This window comes from Cygnus atratus, chromosome 24 (assembly GCF_013377495.2).
Source record: "Cygnus atratus isolate AKBS03 ecotype Queensland, Australia chromosome 24, CAtr_DNAZoo_HiC_assembly, whole genome shotgun sequence".
NCBI lineage: Eukaryota > Metazoa > Chordata > Aves > Anseriformes > Anatidae > Cygnus > Cygnus atratus.
Window position 1 is genome coordinate 1,227,063 of NC_066385.1, and position 16,858 is coordinate 1,243,920.

General features: G+C 50.1%; 1 protein-coding gene across 6 annotated transcripts in view; it reads right to left on the reverse strand.

The window, feature by feature from the left end:
* RAP1A (RAP1A, member of RAS oncogene family) overlaps nt 1–16,574 on the reverse strand; it is a 40,377-nt gene extending 23,803 nt beyond the window's left edge. The window contains exons 1-2 of one of the 6 annotated variants that reach the window (XM_035561653.2): nt 16,460–16,547; nt 9,718–9,825 (exon numbers count right to left, since the gene is read on the reverse strand). The gene's annotated coding sequence lies outside the window, so the exon portion shown is untranslated. Of the gene's footprint in view, nt 1–9,717; nt 9,826–14,216; nt 15,618–16,459 lie in introns of those variants that run through there. The other 5 variants (XM_035561648.2, XM_035561652.2, XM_050715406.1 and 2 more) reach the window with 5 other exon arrangements.
* Nucleotides 16,575–16,858: the final 284 nt, after the last annotated feature.

The following is a 16,858-nucleotide window of genomic DNA, read 5'->3' on the forward strand; positions in this document are numbered from 1 at the left end:
TCAGCCTAAACCTGCCTGAGGCTGTACGAAGTTTGCAATGCGTTTTACGAGATGAAAATTTACTGTACCAAGAACGCAGGAAAAGCAGACTCTAGCAGCTCAGCTACCCTGAGCAATCTTGAAGGGGAGCAACTGCCGCTTAACCACACCCCGACTGCCACGGTGAAATCCAACGACTGTTGCATCCCCTACAAAGCACAGTTATTTTACAGAGCCACGTTTCTCTCTTCCGCCGCCGACGCGGTGCCCGCGGGGCCGTGTGCTGCTGGCAGGCCGAGCCGCTCCCCGGCCGCGGCACAGGAAGCCAGGCACCAGGCACCGATGCTATCGGGGGGCCTCTGAAACGGATCCCACACCTCCGCTTCCTCCCCAGCACCTGCACAGCCCCAGCCCGTGGTGGGATGAAGTGGGGTCTGTGCTGGTGGCACCCCGGGACGCCGCCTGAGGAGCATCTGTGAGCCAGGAGAAAGAAAATGGCCGGCGACAGAGCGCAGAGGTGCACCGAGATGGGGGACGTGGCACCCACCGGTCCTCCAGAGCCGGACGCGGCCCAGTGACCCCGCGCACCACAGCACGCCAACTGAAGAGCCATCCCCCCTCAACCACGTGTTTTACAAGACCACAGCACCCGCGGTATCACACTCCTCCACTCAGTAGGGCTGAACTCAGCGATACCACTAAGGGCCGGGCAGACACAGCCCATCGGCACCACATGGCGAGCCAGGCCACCGAAACGCGTCCCCGGTCCTTAAACCTCAGAGGAGGTGGCCTGGCTTCACGTGGCTGCTGGCTCTCCCTAAGACCATTTCTGAAAGCTCCCAAGGGATAAAAGAACTGCTTGTTCCCCCCTTCAATGCTAAAAATCATAGGAAGCTTAAATGAAAGCCTAGTTTTTTTCAAAATATTTTTTTTAGCAGCTCTGCATCCAAAATTGCAGAGCCATGAGCATGTGCCACCTTGAAACCATAGAAAGCAAAATGCTTTAGAAACAGATAATGAAATTTTCAAAATCCTTCTTAAATACTTTTCCAAATACAATAGGAAGCAAGTCTACAGCCAAGCAGTTTGCTCAGGCAGCTCTTGCTGCAAGCATTCACTTGGATCCAATTTACAGACACCTGAAAATAGGGAATTTTAGCGAAAGTGTTGACATAGGCTCAGCTATGGGACTGAAGACAGATGACAAATCAGGAACGCAGACTGCATTTGCACTTAAGATCAGCAACACACAGCCCTTGGTTAAAAAAGGAGGGGGGGGGAGGCGGAAAGAGAGAAGGAACAGAGAAAAGCGAGGCACTGAACAAGCACAGACAAAACCACAGGCAGAAGCATCAGTTCCTAGAGACACAACGAAATGGCCTCTCCACGAGCAGCTCAGCAGCGGCGTGCACCACTGGCCGTTCGGTGTTTTGCTCTGTTCCCAGAAAAGATTCCTGGTGGTGTGGCCAAGACGCGGGCGCAGGGACAGCGACCTCGTCCGCCCGCCCGGCTCGCTCACCATCCTCACCTCCGTCCTGCCAGCGATCCGGCCTGCACACTCGGAAACCAAGGCGTCTGACGTCCTCAAGGGGAAGTGTGCTGTCAGCAGGTTACGGGCTTGGGATGGAAGCACACCGATGGCTGCGGGATCATCATCGCCCCGCAGCCCGGCTGCCACCACTGTGCCACAGCAGGGCAAGTTCCCGGTGCTGCAGCCATGCATGGTTATTTTTACCCTGGCAGCTCAGCACTGAATCACGGCTACTATAAACAAACCTGTTTAACTTTGAACTTGTAAGTGTTCTTCATGCCAACTTTTTAAATTACTACAAACTAGGCCATGAAAAGCTGAGGTTTTTTAGTATTTTTTTTTTAGTGTCTCCTAAACATTACTCAATACTCCAAAATCCCTTCTTTAATCACAGCCATGTTTGTGAAACAAACTCAAACCCATCACAAAGGGAAGATTCAAAGCGACACCAAATCCAGCAGATCCCCTCTGTGCTGCCACCACCCAGGCACAGGAGGCAGTGGCCACGGCTGCGGCACCAGAACCAGGGCAGCTCCAAGCCGCCTGACGGCTCCATTCGCCACCTGCTTCCAGCAGGAATCTGTTACACACCGTGTTCTTGGATATTAAATTACTCAATCAAGTCAAAAGTACATTAAATACTTCCCTAATATTAATCAAAGCTGTCAACAATTATGCAATGGTGGCACGTAAGCTACGGAAACACGATGGGATGAGGGATCACAAATGAAAGGGTGCCTGCAAATCACACAATTAATTAGCAGAGGGCTCTCCCAAAAAACCACTACCATGGACTTACCCTGCTCCTTAGCACAGAATTTACTTACAACATCAGAAATTGCTGCCATGGACGCACTTGCCAAGTCACTGCACCAAGGCAGTCAACCTCCCTGCCTTTAAGGTGCACTGAAAACCTCCCCTCCCTGCCCTGACACTGTCAACATCAGAAAAATGAGAGGGGAAAAAAAAGACAAGACCAAGCAGAAAGCAGGGCTTCAATGTGATTTTCATGCACAGTTTGACAAACTTCCATTCACACAATCTTCAGAGTCTGACTTGTCTTTATTGCTCGTTATTGCAGCATCCAACACCCATGTAAACATATATATTACCACTAAATAACCCAACAGGAGGATTATCTTATATATTACGACAAAAATCCCATTCTCGGTTTTACGAATTTAACAGTAAATTATTACCATTTCCACTGACTGCTTTCAGCATCAAATCAAATATAAATCAACGTAACAAGCATGCAGCTAGCTGTACATGTCACCGTGCTGTAAGACGAGCCACTGTACAATGGCTGCATGCATTCAGCCCCTTTAGCTTTATAAGCTTTTGTTCTCCCAAATTTAACTCAAGCGAAAGCCTAGGTTATTTCTGTTAAAAACAAGGAACACATTTCAGTTCCAGGGAGGAGCTTACACTGCCAAATTAAACTGTTTATACTTTGGTAACTTCACCACTAGAGAACAGGGCATTCTGGACACTCAGACCCACGTACTCCTCCGTGGAAGTACGAGCACACCCAGGAACTGAAAAAGCCATAAATGAGATGCGATTCCCTACAGGAAGGATTGGGAATTGAACCTTATCCTGAACCATTATATAATAAAGTATAAACTGAATTCACTGTTAATAGTGAAAAGTGGAAAAATGTTTCAATATGATGATATTTCTGAAAGAGAGCTTTCACCAAGAATTCATAAATTTACACCAGAGAAGGCAGCAACACCTTAATTACATGCCTTGCCCAAGTGAGAGGCACTCACGATTCAGTAATTTAACGCTAAAAAGACATACTTTGTTTTGGGTTTGACAGTAAAACAAAACAAAAAAAAACAACAACCAACAGCTCATGGACAGAAGCACGTGCCAAGAATTCAGCTAACAAGCTAAACGAACAAACAGGTATTTGAAGAATGCAAGAGAAAACTACACTGCTCCGAGATATTACTTGAAGTATTTAACTGGAGAAGGTAGGAGACTGACCTTCCGATCCTGCACACATCCATTCTTAAAATCTAAAGTCCCGACCGTCTGCTCCTCCTGAACCACGTCCAAATCGCCAGTTTCTGCATAATTTCACATCTTCTGCGGCGTGCTGTGAAGATTACTGATTCAGGGCCAAAGCCATAAAAGCCTCAGCTGAGAGTAAAGTCCTCTAGCAGCAGAGCAATCCTTTTCGACTTCAGTGCTTTGCTGAAGCGGAGCTCTGAACAAATTAACTGCAGCACACACAACCAGGTCAGAGAGACAACCTTCTTTGAAAACAGCAATCGAGCTGCGGTGTGAAAAAGCAATTTTGTGCACAAACATCTTGAGAATAATCTTCCTCAATCTGTAACCTTTTCTGCAAGCAGCTTCAAGCTGAACTTGCAGTTTTAAATATCGAAATGTTTACTTCCATGGAAGCGACTGCCTACTTACTCACTTTAAACTGCTTTGCCATAGAAGCACTTCAGGCAAGGAACAAGTACTTTGGGCAGCTAAAGCCTGCCGTGCTCAAAAGGCGAATTTAGTTTTTGTCCTATTGGTCTGCATTTGCAGAAAGTTGCTAGGGACATGCGCCAAGCAGACAAAGGCAGTGAAAGGGAAGCCAGAAGCAAAACTCAAAGACCAACACACACAGCAGCCCTGAATTAGAACAAGGCACCACGTCACCCACGGCAGTTGGCAGCCTCCCCCCGGAGGGGCTGCAGCGCTGCCGCCAAGTTCACACCAACGAGCACTGAGCCGCAACAGGACGGAGGACATCCACGCACACCGGGCAAATTCAGGGGATAAACTGACTTTCCTCAATTAAATACATATAAAGCACTCGGAAGCGCTGTGCCGCCAGGCACTGGGGCCCGGATCAGGCCCAGCCAGGCGGGTACGGGGGCAGAGGTCCTGCAGCACAGCGCGGCTGCACTCGGCCATTCCTCCCGGCTGCTCCAGCGAGCTTGGCAGAAGGCACCGCCACAACACACGGCAGCCCTGGACAGCAGCTCTCTTCCGGAAGAAAAGTCCTTCCTTTCCCTCTTCCCCATCAGCAAAACGTGCAAACATTAAAGGGCATACACATTAGGTACAGAATCAGTTTATGGGACTTCCTCCCATCTGTTGTCTACCACGTCCACCACTTGCCACTGATTTTCCTTCCCTCCGCCTTGGAAAAAATGTTCTGACCTTTTTTAATAAGGATTAAATTCCAGACAGAATCTAGGAGGCTCAATCATAGCAAAACATGAACTATATTATACTTGGTAAGAATAATTTGTTGTGCTGATAGTAGCTCGGCAACATTCTTAACTATGTTCTTCCTGGTTTATATAATTAGGGTAAATAAGTGACATGAGGTAGGTAGATTGTCACTGCAATTTTAGCCTGCACTTTAAGTAATTATTTTATTTCAGCAGTAATAATGACCAGACACCGCTAAATCCCTGTCTTTTTTCTGTTCAAAAAATGGCAGCACGCCCAAGGGAGTATCTTTCATACAAACGACTATCTAGAGTTAGAGTTTGGGGGTTGATTTTATTTTATTTTTTGTTAACCTCCGTTTTTGTTAAATAAACCCAATAAATTTGTTTCACATTCAGAAGAATTTAAAAGTTTTCTTTATCGAAGAAAACACTTTCTTCCCCAGCAAAGAAAACCACTCAAAGCACTTCAGAGCGCCTTGTTTGGTGAACATCCTTCTCCGAGCAGCGTTGCCGTGGGACACGTGTCTGTGCCCAGCACAAGCAACAGACCGAATGCTCGCTTCCTTTCTTTAACCAACGCCTGCTCGCAAGGCCACGCTATGATTTTGTAAATGCTTTTTGAGATTAAACTTGAAACTGATATGTAACTTATGAAGGAATATTTTAACATTCCTTCTGAGCATTCTTAGAAGTCCTGCACTGTAGAAAGCACTTGGAATTGATGAGAACGGGGAAAATACCTCAAGGCTGCACCAACAGATGAGGATGCAGCCGGGGCAGCTAAAGCTTACTCGGCTCAGGGAACTCGCTTGCAGCGCAGCAGCAGCGAGCAGATCCAGCAGCCTGGACTGCCACCACCCACTCGGTTTTATGCAGCAGCTCCCCCCATCCTGCACAGACGCTGCAAGGTGCTGGGACACAGAGGCAGCGCCAGACCTGCACGGGAGGAACAAACACAGAGCCAGGGGAAGCGGCACGAAGGCGGCACAGCAGCGACCAGAGTGCTGTGACGGCAGCACCCAGCCCTGCAACCTACGGGGTCCCACCTGCTTGTCCCCTCCCTGTCCTTTCATCCCAGGAGGCTTCAGGTGGGTGGTGGCACCCCAGGGGCTGTGGCCATGGCAGCCCTGCTGCTGTGCTCGCTACCAGAAGCTGCCCTGCACCAGGAACGTGCCCAGAGCTCACCAGATCGCACTCCAGGACCGAGGTCAGATGGAGAGCACAGCACAGCTCCCCCCCCCCCCAGCTTCTTTTAAACTTCTGGAAGAAGCTGCAGTGGTTTAAACTCTTGAAAACATATTTCTACCCTCTGCTGGTAAACTGGAAGCCCGATACTACGCCCTTAGGAGCACGTCGCAGGTTAGCGCGGGCACTGCCCAGCCGTTCAGCACAGCGAGCTAACTTACAGGTCCCGAAAACATTTCCGCCTTCAAACCTTACTAGCAAAGCTTCAAGAAATCAGCGTGTGCGTGCACACCGAACTCGCAGACTGATCTAAAGGTCAGGTTTGCATATGCAGCCTAGAGATTTTCACTGCCTAAATATACTTTATTGTACGTCAGCCACGAGCAACCAGTGCACCTTTCCCGCACAACCGCAGCCCCTGGAACATCTGTTTTACCGTGGGTACTTCTGGATGAAAGGGCCCACTCACCACTTGTCAGTGCTGCGCTGCTTGTCAGTTCATACACACCTTCAGCGATGAGCACCCTTGTAACAAGTACCTAAGCGGAGTTAACGATGGATGCATTTGAACACCACCAAGGAGAAGTGTACCTCTTGAGATGCTCTGAGGGCAAATTTTCAGGCTCAATGGGAACCTGAACAGCAGCAAGTTGATGTACAGAATTAATTGAAATACAAACAAACCAACCCGCACACCACTAAGGTTTCTTTACTTTTTGTACTAAAATGAAGTTATTTAATGTGCTACCTAATCCTTTAGCATTTAACTCAGTCCTGTAATGCTGCTTCCTGGAACCTGGGGACAGAGGGGGACAGAAATTTTCTTTTACAACAAAAGTGAAATTCTCTACTACATGAGGATTTTAACCGAAGGAAGATTCAAAATTTTATTAACAGGTCAGGGCTGGCACCTGAAGGGCATCAGCGAGAACTCTGTTGGCCAGAAAGGCCCAGAGCTAAACTGCAGGCAGATCTGCACCAGGACTCTTATGGCTCTGCACTCTTAAGTTTTTTAATCCTTCCGAATCTGCAAGGCTTAAAAGAGCAAAACAGCTTTGACAATTCCTCCTGGAATGTCCTATATGGAAGAAAAGAGGTGACACTAACCCATAAAGGAAATAGCTCCAAGTGATTTAAACATTTTTATATGAGCCATTTCAGTATTTATAGGTCAAGCTTGAATACAACCAAAATAGATTATTATACAGCTGTCTTAAAAGAAAAAAAAAGTCACGGGCAGTTGGACTCCTGCTCCAGAAGCAGAGACGCTATGTTTAACACACAGGGGAGGAGACAACCCACGGCAGCTAACCAGCGAGCAGGATGAGCGTCGCTGCCATCAGCCAGTTCCTCCCCTCCACCTCAGTACTCAAACAGGAACAAAAAAGTCACTCTCTTTTTAGTCTTTGAAATGATAAGACATAAGGCAATAGGAAAAAAAATCTCTCCCATATTAGTATGCAAATGTGTTAAACATATGGCCTGGAGACAGTCAGTTCTGTACTCTGATCGAGACCTTAGAACATGCTGCACTCAATCTGAATGTAAATTGCCGTTATCTGCAATTCCTGCGCTTTCCGTTTTGGTTAGGACACCTTTTCATCAAAGTCAAACCCCCGCATTTCACTGTTTTTTCCTCGAGCAATTCAAAAATGCTAAATCAGCCATACAAATGCAGGGACACTACAGCCGCTGACTTTAAAAGATATTTATTTCAATAAACCTCTGCCTGTACAGATGCGGTTCGTATGAACTTGGCACCGAAGTGCCAATAAAAAAAACAAAAACGGAAGTTTCAGCCTCGCAGTTCCATGGAGATTCCTTGGTTTTCCAACACCGGGTCCCTGACACCTGCTACCAGCATGCTCAGTCACCCCGCTGCACTGCTCAGACCGGCCTTAGTGCTAAATTGCCTCACGCTCAATGCTGTGCCCGTGATGAGGGTTTCGAGCAAACAGTTCACATAGCAGAGACAGGCTGCAGAGCACTGAAATTACAGAATAAAGGGAAAGACATGCTTTCTCAGAATCCACACCATTGAGGAAAACGCCCTGGAGCATTAAAACATCTCTTTGATCATTTTAAATGAGGTTCCTGAAAAAGCTTTATTCTAAATTTGAGTGCATTCTGGTGATCAATATGCCAATGCAGTGTATTCATGAAAAAACACAAAGCCAGAAAGTCATACTGATTACAATATTATTATAAGTAATCTGATGAGTTAAAAGCCCTAAATGCATGAATATTTCATGACAAAGGATGTTTGGAATGGTTTCAGTCTGTAACTTTAATCTTAATGTTATTTTCATCTACAATTAGTGTTATAATCCAAAGCATGTGAAAGCAACAATTGGCTAAGTCTATGCCATCTTCACCTGTATTTGTTTCATAAATCCATCGGATTTCTGTTCTTCACCCCGGTAACAGGACAAACACATCAAACCCCAGGGCACGGCAAGACGTGCCGGGATGGGACTGCTTATGCAGAAAGGAGAATTGCACCAGAAATAACCCTACCCAATGCACTACGGTTTACTTTCAGCTATCATGTGATAGGTGACATATAAAAGGTGTTATTCTGCACGTCAGCTGTCTGTAATGAAAGTTTTTCGCTTCCCAGCAGCCCCTCCCTACAACTTTATTTGCATTAGAGAAAAGGATATTACATAAAAAGCGACATAAAAGGCACTGCAACCAATACAGCCAGCCCAACTGCTCTTCCCACATACTCAGTGCTTTCCAGAGTAAGGGTCTACTTGCAACTAATGTGTTAAAAAAGTGAGAGAGATCCAATTCCATAGGGCACATTTGCTTGGACCAACGCTGGCAGCGGCCTTACTTCTGGAAGCAGAGCAGCTCACTTCCCCTGCAGCCAGCCAGAGCTGCGGATGCGCAGGTCTTCTGAAGAGCAGATTTCACAGCTATGAGTTCACACACAACACCCTCATCTAAATAGGACAAATACAACTTTTTCTCAGTATTAGAACGCTCCAGGACACAACTTTGGATCCAACAAAACTCCCAAACGTTCCGGCAGGCCTTGAGTTTGCAGCTCTAGCCACTCAAAAGCGAAACGCAACCGGCCTGCTTTCCGGCACCGCTCCAGAAGCAGCATTACGCAACGCGACCGACTGACAAACCTGCCAGCGCCGTGCTGCTGGTGCAGCGTGTTTGCAAAAAGCAGTCTTCTGACAGGGCGACAATTACCCATTGCAGAAACGCTCGTCCTGCTCCTTACGCGAGCGCTCGAAGCACCACGGCAGCGTGCATTTTGACCGTCTCACTTCGGTGATTAATAAAGATGTTTCGGTCATAACACAGCCACTGCTGGAGACACGCTCAGACCTCCTGTTTCAGTGCCCAGATGGACGTAAACCCTTTCAATCTTATCAATATTTAAAATAAATAACAAACCACAGTGACTCAGGCCACCTGCTCAGCAGGACTGCTATTGCCCGGCTGCCCATGTTTTCAGTCAAACACGACCAAAGGGACGAGGAAAGCCAAGTTACCCGTCCGCAGTCACGGCTGCGAGCAGCCCTGCACCTTCCATCTCCGCTGCCTGCCCTCTGCTACCCGTTTCTCCCTTGTTACAAAAACCCGTGGAGGGTCAGACCTTCCCTCCAACAAAGGGGTTTGTTCGGTAAAAGGAAACAAACAAACAAGAGTTTTCAAAACACAGCAAGGCCTGCTTTTGTCAGCATCTGGATTTCTCAATCAAAGGAATTAAATATGCACCTTCGCCGAGGTTCAGGTCAAGCCACTACAAATGCAGCGAGGAAGCGCCTGTTCAGGTATAGCAGGTATTTCCCAACACCCAGCACCCAGTACCTGCTGGACCACTTGCAGCAGGAGCAGCAGCAAAGATCAAAACATTGTCTTCATGTGGCCGCATTCAGATTCATGCAGATCTCTCCTGCCTGCTACAATCAGTTGACACTGTGAGAAAAGAGCACGCCGTCATGCCCAGTGGACTAGTATCACAAACAGAAGCAGACACAACACAAACAGCTTTAAATCTCATCTTTAATTAGATGTACTGCCTGCTACAGTGTTCTGAGTGTAACCTGCAGATATAAAAGTTATAAAACCCCAAACAATTGGTGATCAAAATGAAGGAATGTTTCTAGTGTCCCATTTCTTCCCACACACACCTCAAAGGATCTTCCCACAAGAGATGAACGCAACGTAAGTTTAAACACAGCGTTTCTGATTAGGAATGTAACACTCAGGCAGCGCCTCCTCCTTGAACGCCGCCCATCTTCCCACAGCCTCCTCAATTTCAATATCATTAAATGGACTACCTGAGACAACCTTAATTACTGCAGCACTTGCAAAGGGAGAAGTGATCTCAGTAACCAGTTTCTGCCCCGTTCAGAGCTTTAGAAATCAAAACTCGTTGCACACCAAGCCTGGAAGTGAAATAGCATCAGTAGGCCTAGCACCGCAGGGAAGTGCTGCAGCACAAACACCGGGCACCAGCAGCCGGGCAGGCACCGTGCCCTGCACGATGCTCCACTGCTGCTCGGGTCCGTCCAACCTCCCTGCACTCCCCTCTCCCCAGAAGAGGGGAGCTCAGAAGACAGGCAGTAATTAACAGAGTTATCACTGCCACAGGAAAGCAAGGGTAGTTTCCAATAACGAGCCTTTTATCCCTCTGAGAGGTGTCGGGCAGCCAGCAGACGTGTCAAACCAACACACAGGTGATCTCTGAAAGGTCACCAACACAAGCAGCAGAGCCACCTGAAAACAAGCAGCAAGGACCCTGAAGTTGTTGCAACAGAAAGGCAGCTTGGTATCAACTCCCCAAAAACACAAGCTGCTCCTTGCAGACCACAGCCTGTTACCGCTGGGGGGGGCAGGCAGCAAATACTCACCCACGCACCCACCGGCCAGAGTAACCCGCAGGTCGTGTGCTTCCAGACGTGGCAGGGAAAGCAGAGAGCCGCTGCATTACCTGTACTGCAGGACTGACAGAAAGGTGCTGCCGAAGTCACACGTAGTCACAAGCAGCAGGTTTTGACCACTTTAAGTCAATTTAAGTGTCAGCTGCTGCCAAAAGGGGGTATTCCTGTTCTCTCTGCAGCTCCTTCCCTCCACCAGCACTGGTACTTGCACAACCACTCAGCGAGTCAGAGCAAGCAGTGATCTGGCTGAAAACTACCTCTATATTTCTTGGGCAGGCTCAGCTTTCAGCTAGCTCAGCTCCTTCAGTTACCCCAACAGCGAAGAGCACGAGTGGCAGAGCTTGGGAAACGCTGGGGTGCACGACACGTGCGAGCTGCATGCGGTGACCACAAAACCCAACCCAAAGCTCCGAAGGCAGCGGTGCCGCGTGAACCCTGCGAAGCCGAGGGCAGCCCGGACCACAAAACACCTCTCCTAAGGCCTCTGCCCCGACCCCTGCCCCAGAGGGGGCCGCCTGCCCTTCCTTTCCTCTGGCGTCCCCCTCGCTGCAACCCGGGCCGCTCCTGCCAAGCGACGTGTTCAACGCACCTCGGGACCTACCCTGCTCATCCGCACAGCAGCGTCTGTCAAATATTCTCGTTTTCCTTTGCTTCTAACGCTACAGGGTAAACCGGTCTGCGCAGGCATTAAAAACCTCCACTTCATGTACCATGCCACAAGTCATCGGAAAAACCATCTTTTGACATGGAAGACGCTACCTACAAAAACACAAGTTACCTCCTCTGCCCCTCAAGGCTGTCACCTTGAGGGGCAGAATCCACTCCGACCCTGGAGGATGCTTTTCCATGGCCAGCTCTGACACAGGAGGAAAAACAAATTAACCCTGAACACACGAGGCTGGAGCCTCAATGCTTGCTCTAATGCTTTCTAATCTAGTAGCTGCTTTCCTTCCTGGTGATACTTTACGAAACATAACATCCCCTTTCATGTACTATATAACCAGGTTTCTCCTAAAAATCTTACATTAACAAATGCTAAGTCGAATGCCAGGTTTTCTAGCTAAGTAGCAGCCTAAAAAGCATATTATTAAAAAACTCAGCAATATAGCTAGGAAAAACAGCATGTACTCTAAAAATCTTGTCTGTTTTATAAATCAAAGGAAGCCATTCATTCTGGAGAGCCTGTTTAAGTTCAAGCAGTCGGTCCCTTTGCCGGTCTCAGTGCTGCGACCTGGCCCGAAGCTGCCACCTCCCTCCGCTGGCAGCTGGGACCTGCCGGGCGCCCGGACGCAAACACAGACCGCAAAACCTCACCAGCCACACGGCTCAGACCAGGGCGCAACAACCTCGGGTCAAGTCAGAACACAGGACTGTCACACACACAAATCTAAACTGCATCAGGCCTGGACTGTCAAAGAATATTCAAGTAGGTTATCACTCTTGCGCTAACTTTCCTAGGGCGTAGAGGGCTTGTAGTGAAGAAAGCTAAGCACTGATACACAGAAATAATGTCGTATGTGGCTAGATTTTATTTTTTTCAACATGTGAGTTTTAAGTAAATATGCAGGCTAACCAAAAGTTATTTCTATGTCAATATATTTATATAAAAAGTATACCCACAGACAGCTTACATTGCTCCAACATGGATTTTTTTTCACTCTAGTATTAGTCAGTGTTGGGGACACTAAAATGGATCAGTTGGTCTCCTAATTGCTTCCTGCTTCCAAGTGCTCCTGACAGCTCAACGATAAAAAAAAAAAAACTGACAATGGGAAAGCAAAGGAGTTAAATCTGTGACATGCCTTAGAGCTCTAATCTCATATACAACTGCAAAGGATGAAAACATCTACTACTACTTCTAACTGTATAGCTTTAGAAAAAAAAAAAGTCAAGCATTCTGGGAAATGCTTTACCCATGAAAACTGTCTCTCCCCTACCGGACTACCTAATGAAATTTACCGCTTGTATACCTAGGACTGAAATAAATCTATTTCACCATTTTTATGAAACAAAATAGACTGAACCTGATTATATTTGCAACACTAGCAGTGGAGAGCATACTGTATTTTCTGCTAACATCAGAGAGCTCAGAGCCGTACTCGTGTTCCAATCTGTGCCTTTACGAACAAAATGTTAGGTCCTCCTTTACCCTTTCTGCACTCGTGATGCCAGGATATAACCCACGGAGAACACTGCTTGAGAGGTGAACTTTTTAGGACATTAACATGCACCCGGAAAGCAGGCCAGGAACCGGAATGATCTCAAATCCTGGCTGCCACCACACTTCAGTACCGTAACAAATAAAACCAAGCACCTCACATAGGTTTCAGCATTTCAACAAGACAGGCTGGATCAAACAAGAGAGCTCAGCAAGAGGAAGTTTCCTTTCCAACTTCCTAACATCCTTACTTATCTCAGCCATTAGGAGTCATGTTTGCATGATTAGTAGCTTTTGCAAAGTGCAAACACAAATACACAAGTAAAAAATTGACCCTGGGGTTTATGAGCACCCTTTTAACAGGATGTTTTCATTACAGTTCTGTTTAATAACCTATCATCTACTGAATATAAGAAACAGTTCAATTAACCTAAGAAAAAGATCAGCGAACTGAGCGTAACTACTGGACATTAGGATCATGCACAACTGCAGCTGAATTGTTACGTGAACTTATGCTGCTACAGAATAAACAACAAGCCCTTTAATCTGAGTAAAAGCAAATCAATAACTACTACAGAGCTCAGCATAATGTGAATTCAGGCTGTACTCTAACCCCCACACCCACTAACTGCTCTTGGGAAAAAAAAAAAAGTCAATGCAAAAAAAAAAAAATTCAAACACAACCCCAGGACTTGGCTGGGTTTTAAAAGTCAGGTCTCTCTCGAATCTGCTTCTGCAGAATGAAACACGCCCAGTTACTAGAAGTGCTTGATGTTTAACATTACCCTGGCACATCAGAAACAAAAAGCAATAAAATAGGAAGTCTCTCGCATTAATATCCTGAAAAGTTTTCATGTGCCACCAAGTACACTGTGTGCACACATGGTACAAGACGAAACACTGCAACGTATTAGTACAAACAAATGCTTACAGTTGTTTATGTCTCCAGACTGCAATTTAATATAAAATTAAAACTTTGACATTAGAGTAGGTCCACATGTTTCACTGCTGTCATTTAATTACAGTTCAATTTCTCTTAAGAACAGACAGTGCCCTCAGACTGGATGAGCAAACGTGAAATGGATCACAAATAGTTTGTGTCTGTATTCTTGCAGCTTATGGTTTCAAATATAAACTATTTTGATAAATTGCATAAACATTAGTCTCTAAATAAAAGCATTAACGTGTCACTGGCGTTACACTGTGCTAGTAATTTAGTCCCTGTTTGGCACGCAGTCCTCAAAATCTTCGGCAAAGCTACTTACCCTACAAACTGCCAGCCCAGAGCCAAGACGCGTGATGACAGCCCCGGCTCCTCGCTTCGCCGAGGCTGCGGACGGCACCTCTGGGCTCTTCCAGCCCGCCTGGGCCCCCCAACACCTCCCAGATGTCTTTTGCACCGCGCACAGGCCCTGGCCCTGCCAACTGCGCCCTGCTGGACGCGCTGTACTGCGAGAGCGGGGCCGTAGGCAACATCTGTTTGTAAGAAGCACAACTCACTTCCCTGCGACGCGATCTCGGTCTGACAGAACACAACTACTCCTCTCTGCCTGCTGCATGATCGGGTGAAAATCCTGCGCATGAAAACAGATTATTTTTAGATCCGTCCACGGGAGCGCAGCGCTTCCTGCCGACTCCGCCTTGGCAAACGATGGGTGCGTTCGCAGCCCATCTCCGCTCCGAAGGGACGCTCTGCTGGGCCAGGACGGGCGATTCCCTATCTGCAGCCCTGCATTAAAAACTTCTGTCGGAACCCGGGGTCAGGCTTCAGGCAATCGTGTCAACAAACCGATGACTTTTTTTTTCTGCCACGACGATGAACAGAACCTTAAATATTTTTATTTATAACGCTGATTTTTTCCATAGCAACACGACGCGAGCATGGCATTCCCACCGTAATGAAGTCACTATAGCAACACGATAATGATGTCAGAACAATCAGAAAGTATTTCATACTTTGGGCATGGTGACCTACACCGCTTCTGTGAAATAATGAAGTCGCAGATACCACAAAAGCATGGGTGTTGCATTTAAAACTTTCCTCTGCATTGCCTCATTTCTGATAACTTCTCAGACAGGCACACGCCTCTGACTGGTAACGCATTACTTTCTGTTTCTCCCTGCCTGTGTCCACAACTGTCCAAAAGCCCCAGAACTCCCACATTAAATGTCTGCCTGAACCCGAGGGCCGTGCTAGCACCAGTGAGAACTCCTGACAGATTGTTTCACGCAGAAAACGCACCAACAAAACCCAAACCAGGGGAATATTTCATAGTAGAGGCAGCGACTCAGTTAAGCAGCCAGTTTCCTTCATGCAATAATCCGCTGTCTCTTTCTATTTTGAACAATACTGCTACTCAAACAAAATTACAGAAGCGACAGAAACGATAAGAAGCGCTGATAGGACGCTCTAAAGGCAGACAGGCACTTTCAAATGAAACAACTGCTTTAAGAAATGCCGTCGCCCTTGTCAAGTCACTGAAAGAACAACAAGCAGCAGTTTCCATGGCGTGCCCTTCCTGCTCGCTGCTCTGCCCGGGCCGCCAGCGAAGCAAAGTCCCGAGAGCCGCCCTCAGCTCCGCTCCGCAGGGCCAGGCCGAAGTCCTCCGGCCGGAGCACGGGGCGCCGCTCGGGGCACGGCACCCAGGGGAGCCCCGCACCCAGGGCCCGGCTCCTCCCGACCCGGCCGGGGGAGGCGCGGCGGCCGCTGTGGGGCTGGACGGGGCCGGAGGCCGCTGCCGGGCGGGAGCGGCCTGCGCCGGGGCCGGGCGGGGAGCGGCGGGGGGGGGGAGGGAACCTCGGCCAGGGCGAGGAGCGGAGCCACCGGGCCCTGACCGAGCCCCTCCGGGCAGCACCCAGCCTCTCCCCGGCCCCTTCTCCCGCTCGGTTCCGGCCTCGACCCCGTTCGCCTCCGGTGTCGCCGGGGCCGGGAGCGCCCCTCGCTGCGTTCCGCGCCCCGTGGCACCCCCGGGGGCTGCGGGACGCGCACCCGGCCGCGGCAGGCACCGGAGGAATCCCGGTGATTTCCCGGGGCGCAGCTGCACCCCTCCGGGGCTGGGGCAGGGAGGCTCCGGAGGCAGCCTCAGCCCCGGCCCGGACCGCGCTGGGCCGGCCCAAGATGGATGGCCGGGGGCCGGGCAGCCCCGCAGCGGGACGGGACGGGACGGGAGCCCCCCGCCGCCCCCGGGCACCCGCCCCAGCGGGGCAGGGGCCGTGCAGCAGCCGCCGCCACCCCCCGGCCGCGGGCAGGGCAGCGCCGCGGCCCCCCGGGAGCAGCGCTCGGCCCGCCCGCGCTGACACCGCCCCGGCCCCGGGGGCGAGGGCAGTGCGCCGCGGCCCCCCCTGCGGCCCGAGCCCCGGGGCCGTCCCCCCGCCCGGCCCGCTCCGTCCTCACCGCGGCCGGGGCTCAGCGGGGGCGCCCGGGGGCGCCCGGAGCCGCCCGCGGGACCCCCCCCCGCCCGCGCCCCGCTTCCCGTCCCCTATCCCCGCCGCCCTCCGCCCCGCTCACCGCCGCCTGCCGGACCGCCCGCCGCCGCTCGGCTCGGGGCTCGGCTGCTGTGCACGGCGGCGGCGGCGCCTCCGCTCCGCCCTCACCGGCCGCGGCCTGGGGAGGAGCCAGCGGGGCGGGACCGGGCCGGGGCCGGGCCCGAGAAAAGTTCCGGGAGGCGGCAGGCGGTCCTGCGGAGCCCCCGCGGGGACCGGGCAGGTGCCGGGGTTCGGACCGGGCACTCCGGTGCCGCTCCGGGTGGAGGCCGCCCGCCTGAGGGGCTCGGGCCCCGCACCGGGCCTTGGCCTCCCACCGCTGCCTTGGAAGGCCGAACGGTGCCATGGCCCCGCTGCTGCCTTTGCACCCCCTGCTCCGGTAGCACCGGGACCCCCCGGGCCTGTGGGGACCCCCCGCAGCACC